Source organism: Cololabis saira, chromosome 15 (genome assembly GCF_033807715.1).
Source record: "Cololabis saira isolate AMF1-May2022 chromosome 15, fColSai1.1, whole genome shotgun sequence".
Lineage (NCBI taxonomy): Eukaryota > Metazoa > Chordata > Actinopteri > Beloniformes > Belonidae > Cololabis > Cololabis saira.
Window position 1 is genome coordinate 20,588,284 of NC_084601.1, and position 8,610 is coordinate 20,596,893.

An 8,610-nucleotide genomic window follows, 5' to 3' on the forward strand; every position below is an offset into this window, starting at 1 on the left:
GACCTCGCCCCAACTGACCGACAGCGTCCGACAGCCGATAATCGGGTTGGTGTGTCCCGGCCTTAACAGACTGAGCTCGGTGTGTGTGTGAGCATGCATCCACATGAGGCATGTGGAAGAAGTGTTGCACGGATGTGAAGCGAAGTTGACCGTGAAGGTTTGAACGGCGTAGCGAGACTAGGCTGGAGGCTCAGTATTGGTGCGGTAAATAAAAGCGCTGCAGCTCCTCAAGCTGGACCAGTGTCGGGGTCTTCTTTACCAGCTGCTGTTTTTGATTTGTGTTTAAAACACGAGTGCTGCTCATCCCTGGGGCAAGTGTTGCTCCCTGTGCTGCAGTTTGGCATGTTTGACCAGCTTAGTCTGTTGGCTGAGAATAGGTGGAGGCCACCGACAATGCCCAAGAGGCGTTTGAATCTGCAACAGGGGGTGAGGGTGAAGATGGATACCTGTAGCGTCCACGACCAGGAGACTTTATGGCAGCATCTACACGGTTTTTGGCATGAGGGTGAAGTTGATGTTGATACTGCAACTTCTGCTGCAACATTTTTATAGGCTACAACAGGTGATCATCCTTGAGAGGCTACACCCACTATGGATAATTTGGACTATCGTTGGATATAAGTAGTGAATGCTTGCAACACGCAGAGCAGGCCTTTAACCCTGTTACCTTTATCATTTTTATCAAAATAACCATAGAAGATTTTCTAAACTCATAAGGTATTGCTTTCTTAATACTTTAAATGATTGGATGCATTGTGGATTTGAGAAACTTTTTAAGAATTGATATTGAAACAAAAAAAATGGTTGAAGAAAAACTTGGTTATTTAAAAGTTGGGCAAGCTTGGTGATTAAATATAAGTAAAGTCTGAAATCAGATGATTATTTTGTTTGAATGTAACTCTCTTTACTTAATAGTATAGGATTTCTTCAATCTTTTTGTTTTTTTAAATACTTATTTTCAGTTGCACTAAGCATAACACACAACAAATGAAATATCTCAGAAAAAGAGTACTTTTTGATGTTTGAGCTGGACAAATCAAAGTATGTCACGGTTAATAGTATCATTTTTCTCAAAAGCATGACAGAAAGTTATAAAATAAAGGGTAGATTTTCCAAAAGTCTTGATGCACAAATTGCCCTCGAGTTCCGGAATGACCCCACTTGCGTCATAAACAAATTAAATGTAAATTGATACTCCAACCCTGCGGCAAATGAACAGTTTTGGTAATGGATGTCATCTGTGCATCAAACAAATGTTCTTTTATCATCCAGCGGATCACCCCAGGGTTGTATTTTATCACCACTTTTATTTGTTCTATAATTAAATGCTTCTCGGAGCCAACATGCAGGACATCATATAATAAAGTTTGCTGATGACACTGTTATCTTATCCCTCGTGAGCCATGAAAGAACTGAACATGGTCCTGTGGTGACAGATTCTATCAAATGATGCAAGTCCTCCTTTTTAAGCATTAATGTGACCATAGCTAATGAGATGATTGTAGATTTTGGAAAGATTCCTGCAGTTATCTCGCTAGCGATTATCAATGGTCAGTCAGTTGAAGTTTGCTAGTCCACATATCTGGGGACTATTACTTGACAGAAAGCTGACTTTAAAGCCACAGGTTAATGCAGTGTGTAAAAAAGTCCACCAGTGTTCGGTTTTTTTATCACAAACTCCAGAATTTTTATGTTTTAGGTATATCATGACTTTTAAATGTTTTACTTCTTTGTATGCTGTGTCCTAGCTGTGTTTTTGTGCTCTGTGTTTTTGTGCCTTTTATGTTCAATGTTTCTTGGTTTTATTCCCCCCTGTAAAGTGAATTTCCCCTCTGGGGGATAATAAAATGAAATTGATTGATTGATTGATCTGTTTTTTTTATTCATGTTTTATTCATCTGCTGGTATGGACTTATCACCTTAAGTAAAAACCATCTACATGGTCTTGTTTAAATATGTTGCAAGTTTAGAGGAAAGCAGTAAATAATCTGACCGGCCTATACTAAGCCAGACCCTGAGTAAAGTTGTGTTATTCTGTCTGACCCATGCCATTTGCTCTTTTAAGAGTTTGTGCTGCTTCCTTCCTGCTGCAGATATGTGCCGAGGTGCCGGAGCAACAGACGGAAGAACTAATTTGTATCTTTTCCTATCAGCCTGCTAAACACACTTTTTTGTGTACGTGTCTTGTCTATTGTGTATTGTGGTGTGATAAATGTGTTTTGTTTTGTTGGATTTTGTTGGGCCACAGTTCTATGTGAACATGTGAAGCCTTAATTTCAACTTTAGGCCCAGCTCTGAGGCCTAACTCTGAGACCAGCCTTGATTTTCCTTACAGCTGACCGCATGGTTGAAACAAAGGAACCTTCACTCAAAGCCCATGCAGGATTTGCATTTTACGGCCCTTCAGTGATAAGGAAGAGCCTCTGATTGGGCATGGACCCCAAACCACAGGAGGAGCCACAGTCACAGCCGGGCCCAACTATAAAGAGCAGACTCCCCTCTCTCTCTCTCTCTGTCTCTTTTTCTCTCTTCTCTTCTGTCCTCTTTTGCTTTTTCCTGCACGGTCTCTCCTACCACGGACCTGTCCACGGTCCGATGGAGTTCCCTGTGAGCAAGGAAGAAGGCCTCAGCTCCTATTTTAGCATGAAGCGCTACTAGCTACGGACCGGCCTCCTCCCTGATGGTGCCCGAAGAAGCGTCTGTCTGGAGCGCTGCAACGAGTGACCCACGAATGTTCCGAGCCCAGATGAGCCAAACCAGGGACCCTGCATGCCTCGACGTGAACGCCTTTGGACCGACCTGGAGCTGAAGGAGGCCAAGCTGCTGTGCCCATGCTGCATCCCCTCATCCACAGGGAGACACGGATAACAGGAGAGAGAGAGAGAGAGAGACGCTCTTTATCAGGATCCCCTGCTGAGCGTAACCACCTTTTGTTCACCAAGGAACGCTGACCAGCCAGACCACACCAACTTTTCTTCCCTTACAAAGATCCAAGTAAGAGGCTGTTTTGTGTCTGGGCAGAGAAACTTAGTTAACACAAGTTTAGTTTTATGTTGTAAGCCGGACCACTGATCCCGTCACAACTGTGTCTATTAGTTTAAGCGTGTGTATTTTATTGTTTTTCTCCTCTCATCCTCTCCTTCTAACCCCCAACCCCCCCCCCCCCCCCCCCCCCCACACACACACACACACACACACACACACTCTTATCTTGTTCATAAAACCTCAGAGCTTGTTTTCACTGGATGAGACGAAATCTCGTCCGCCATATATAATCTGAAGTTTGTGTTTACTGTTAGTAAGTTGTTTTTGTGTAGTTTAGCCATCAGAATTTATCCTAAGTGTTGTTTTATCATATTTTAACACTTGTGTAAATACATTCTGATTAATTTGAATGAGAGAAGTTGTTTGTGCTTATTTTACACATATTTGTCACAACTGCTGGTTGCAAAGGTCTGTGCTCGGACTCCTTCTTTCACTATCATTCTGAGGAATAACTTACCTTGAGACTGATTTTGCTGTTTAGTTATCATTTTCCTGATTATATAAGGTGGTGCCCCATTTTGATTAATTCATTTTGATATTTCAATTTGATAAATAATCTACTTTATTAATTATTAATAATTGTTGAAGGACAATCATTAATAAATCTTTGATAACTGAACCAGCACCCCCTCTGTGGCACAACATAATGGCTTCCCATGTTCACATAGAACTGTGGCCCAACAATGTTTTTCATCTTCTTACTGCTAGCTAGAATCAAATTGGAATCAGGAATCAGGAATAATCAAGACATTCATTGATTCATTGATTCATTGATTCATTGATTGATTCATTCATTCATTCATTCATCTGTGATTTGGTTGACCATAACATGAGGCTTCTCCTGCCTGCACTGTGATCTGATTTAACCTTATAAACATTTTTTTCTCTTCTCAGTGAAAGGTGCTCCTTTTTGCGTCAAAGATGTGTCTAAAGTATCGTGTAACAAGGTAGTAGTTCCCACTGGCCACGTTTACATAGACCACAATACTCCAATCATAATCAGATCAAGGCAATACTCTGATTAAGAAACTGCCATGTACACAGCAGCCATAATCTAGTTAAGTAGTAAGCTATAATTAAAGCTGCAAGCAGCGATGAACGGGCCCTCGCACTCACGGCCACCGCCCCCCCATAAGCATATCAGAAATGACACCACCCAAGACTTCCTGTGTCAAACCATTCAAAAGTTATAGCAGAAAAAAGGGACAACCAATCAGAAGAAGGGGCGGGGCTAATTCAGGCCAATGAAGGTCAAGGACTCCATACAGAATCTGATGACACCACCCACGACTCTCTATGTCAAACCATTCCAAAGTTATAGCAGAAAATCGGGACAACCAATCAGAAGAAGGGGCGGGGCTAATTAAGGCCAACGAAGCTTAAGGACTCATTACAGAATCCCATGACACCACCCACAACTTCCTATGTCAAACCATTCAAAAGTTATGGCAGAGAAAAGTATTCTAGGGGGCGCTGTTGAGCCGTTAGGCCACGCCCATTAATGCAAACCATGAAATATCAAATTTATCGCCAAGTCTGTCTTGCATGCAAAATTTGGTGACTTTTGGAGAACTATCAAATATGGACCAATCAGATTTCAAAATGGCCGACTTCCTGTTCGGTTTCGGCCATGGCGCCAAGAGACTTTTCTTTAAGTTGCGCCATGATACAGGTGTGTACCGATTTTGGTGCATGTACGTCAAACCGTATCGTGGGGCTTGAGGCACAAAGTTTTCAAGGGGGCGCTGTTGAGCCATTTTGCCACGGCCATTAATACAAACCATGAAATATAAATTTATCGCCAGGCCTGCCTTGCATGCAAAATTTGGTGACTTTTGGGGAACTATCAAATATGGACCAATCAAATGAAGGGTGGCGCGCTTTTTGGCGTCTAGCGTCGCCACGGTAACACTTTTGAAAGAGAAAAGTAATGCGTGTAGTCGCAGGATGGAGACGCACATTTGTACGTATAACACATCTGGGTTCATGATACGGTTCGGGCCGTATTAATTCTCGAAGGAATGGCATATATTGCTCCAAAATTACGTGATTCATTCAGAATGTTCAAAATGGCCGACTTCCTATTCGGTTTCGACCATGGTGCCAAGAGACTTTTCTGTAAGTTGCAACATGATACAAGTGTGTACCGACTTTCGTTCATGTACGTCAAACCGTATTATGGGGCTTGAGGCGCAAAGTTTTTTCTGTCGGAACCAATCAGATTAAGGGTGGGCTGGCTTTTTGGCGTCTAGCGTCGCCACGGTAATGCTTTTGAAAGAGAAAAGTAATGCGTGGTGTCAGAGGATGGAGACGCACATTTTGATGTATAACACACCTGGGTGCACGTTACGGTTCGGGCCGTATTAACTGCCGAAGGAATGGCATAAATTTCGCCAAAATGACACAACTAATTCAAAATGGCCGACATCCTGTTCGGTTTCGGGCATGACGCCAAGAGACTTTTCTTTAAGTTACGTCATGATACAGGCGTGTACCGATTTTCGTGCATGTACGTCAAACCGTATCGTGGGGCTTGAGGCACAAAGTTTTCTAGGGGGCGCTGTTGAGCCATTTTGCCACGCCCATTAATGCAAACCATTAAATATCAAATTTTTCACCAGGCCTGGCTTGGGTGCAAAATTTGGTGACTTTTTGGGCACGTTTAGGGGGGCAAAAAGGCCCTCCTTTCGTCAGAAAAATAATAAGAATTAAAGCTGCAAGCAGCAATGAACGGGCCCTCGCACTCACGTCAACCGCCCCCCATAAGCATATCAGAAATGACACCACCCACGACTTCCTATGTCAAACCCTTCAAAAGTTATAGCAGAAAAAAGGGACGACCAGTCAGAAGAAGGGGCGGGGCTAATTCAGGGCAAAGAAGATCAAGGACTCATTACAGAGTCCCATGACACCACCCACGACTCTCTATGTCAAAACATTCAAAAGTTATAGCAGAAAATAGGGACAACCAATCAGAAAAAGGGACTGGGCTAATTGTCACCAATTATGGTCAAGGACTCAATGCCGAGTCCCATGACACCACCCACGACTCTCTATGTCAAACCTTTCAAAAGTTATGGCAGAAAAAAGTATTCTAGGGGGCGCTGTTGAGCCGTGAGGACACGCCCATTAATGCAAACCATGAAAAAAAAAATCAGATCACTCAAATGAACGACGATCATACAGTACAGCTGTATCTCATGGTCCAGAATGTATGATATTATATTAATCTATTATACCATATTATATTACATGTTGTTATTTCATATTAGCGTACCCAGTAATATAGCATATTGTATTATTGCATTGTATGTTGCTTCATTTCATATATTTTTGACTGTATTATATTGTAAAATTATATATCATAGCGATTGCATTATTATATAATTTCAATTTATAACACTAATATACAATTCCTCACACACACACTCCTTCCAAATGTTTCTTTTTTTTCTCCATTATGACAATTCTATGCTGTCATCCGTTATGTTTTTTGTTTTTAAGCTTGTTATGTCTGTTATTCAAATATATTAATACATTCATTAATATGCTATACTGTATTTTGTATTGTGTATATTGTGTGTGTGTGTGTGTGTGTGTGTGTGTGTGTGTGTGTGTGTGTGTGTGTGTGTGTGTGTGTGTGTGTGTGTGTGTGTGTGTGTGTATATATATATATATATATATATATATATATATATATATATATATATATATATATATATATGTGTGTGTGTGTGTGTGTGTATACCTGAAGTGTGACTACCTGCAGAACGTATTTTAGCATGAAAGCTTGCATATTTAACGTACATCAAGCATCCTGTATCATAGCTACATGTCTGCCGTTTGTAACAAAGCAAACCGCGTGAAAATCGGTTGAAAATCAAGTGAGTTATAGTTATTTTACTTATGCAGACACCTCCTTCCACAATAGAAGTGAACGCTCTAGAGTTAAAGCGATACCGATCCAAGATGGCGGCCACGCCCGACGTTCTCAGGCAGTCAATGCGGCGCCTCGACCAAGATGGCGGCCGCGCTGAACATCAGCCCCTCCCCCCGCGGGAGCTGCGCGCGCAAACTCCACTCAAATTCAAAAGTTATGGCAGAAAATCGGGACAACCAATCAGAAGAAGGGGAAAGAGAAAAGTAATGTGCGTCGTCACAGGACAGAGACGAACATTTTGATGTAAAAAAAACACAAAAATTGCTGACAAAAATTTTGGCATATCAAGCCAGGCTTGAACTCTCGACCTCTGGCAGCAAAGACCGCAATAATCTGGCTGAGCTAAGTCTCAGCTATTCCTCTTATTTGACCTACTGCCATAGGATAGACCAACATAGCGATAAAATGTCTGGAACTTTTTTTTCCTAATTTTTTAAATATTTGTAAGTTATAAATATTAGTAAAACCCTACTATTTAAATTATTACTTTTTCTGTAACCATTCTGCCAAGGTTGTAACCGGGCTGAGCCGGGAATATTTCTGAAGTCACCACATTACAGGGAGCTGATTGGTCGGGGGGCGGGGCCGTCATCACCCTACTCGCCACTGATTGGTCGGGGGGCGGGGCCGTCATCACCCTACTCGCCACTGATTGGTCGGGGGGCGGGGCCGCCATCACCCTACTCGCCACTGATTGGTCAGGGGGCGGGGCCGGCAGACGTTTGAATCAGGAAGCGGGAGTCAGCGCGAGAGCGACTGGCGGCTCGCGGCAATTTTATTATAAAAAAAGGACAACCAATCAGAAGAAGGGGCGGGGCTAATTCAGGCCAATGAAGTTCAAGGACTCCATAAAGAATCTGATGACACCACCCACGACTCTCTATGTCAAACCATTCAAAAGTTATAGCAGAAAATCGGGACAACCAATCAGAAGAAGGGGCGGGGCTAATTAAGGCCAACGAAGCTTAAGGACTCATTACAGAGTCCCATGACACCACCCACGACTCTCTATGTGAAACCATTCGAAAGTTATGGCAGAGAAAAGTATTCTAGGGGGCGCTGTTGAGCCGTTAGGCCACGCCCATTAATGCAAACCATGAAATATCACATTTATCGCCAGGCCTGGCTTGCATGCAAATTTTGGTGACTTTTGGAGAACTATCAAATATGGACCAATCAGATGAAGGGTGGGTGCGCTTTTTCGCGTCTAGCGTCGCCACGGTAACACTTTTGAAAGAGAAAAGTAATGCGTGGTGTCGCACGATGGAGACGCACATTTTGGTGTATAACACACCTGGGTGCACGTTACGGTTCGGGCTGAATTAACTGCCGAAGGAATGGCATAAATTGTGCCAAAATTACACAATTAATTCAAAATGGCTGACTTCCTGTTCGGTTTCGGCCATGGCTCCAAGAGACTTTTCTTTAAGTTGCGACATGATACAGGTGTGTACCGATTTTCGTGCATGTACGTCAAACCGTATTGTGGGGCTTGAGGCACAAAGTTTTCCGGGGGGCGCTGTTGAGCCATTTTGCCATGCCCATTAATGCAAACCATGAAATATCAAATTTATCGCCAGGCCTGGCTTGCATGCCAAATTTGGTGCCTTTTGGGGAACTATCAA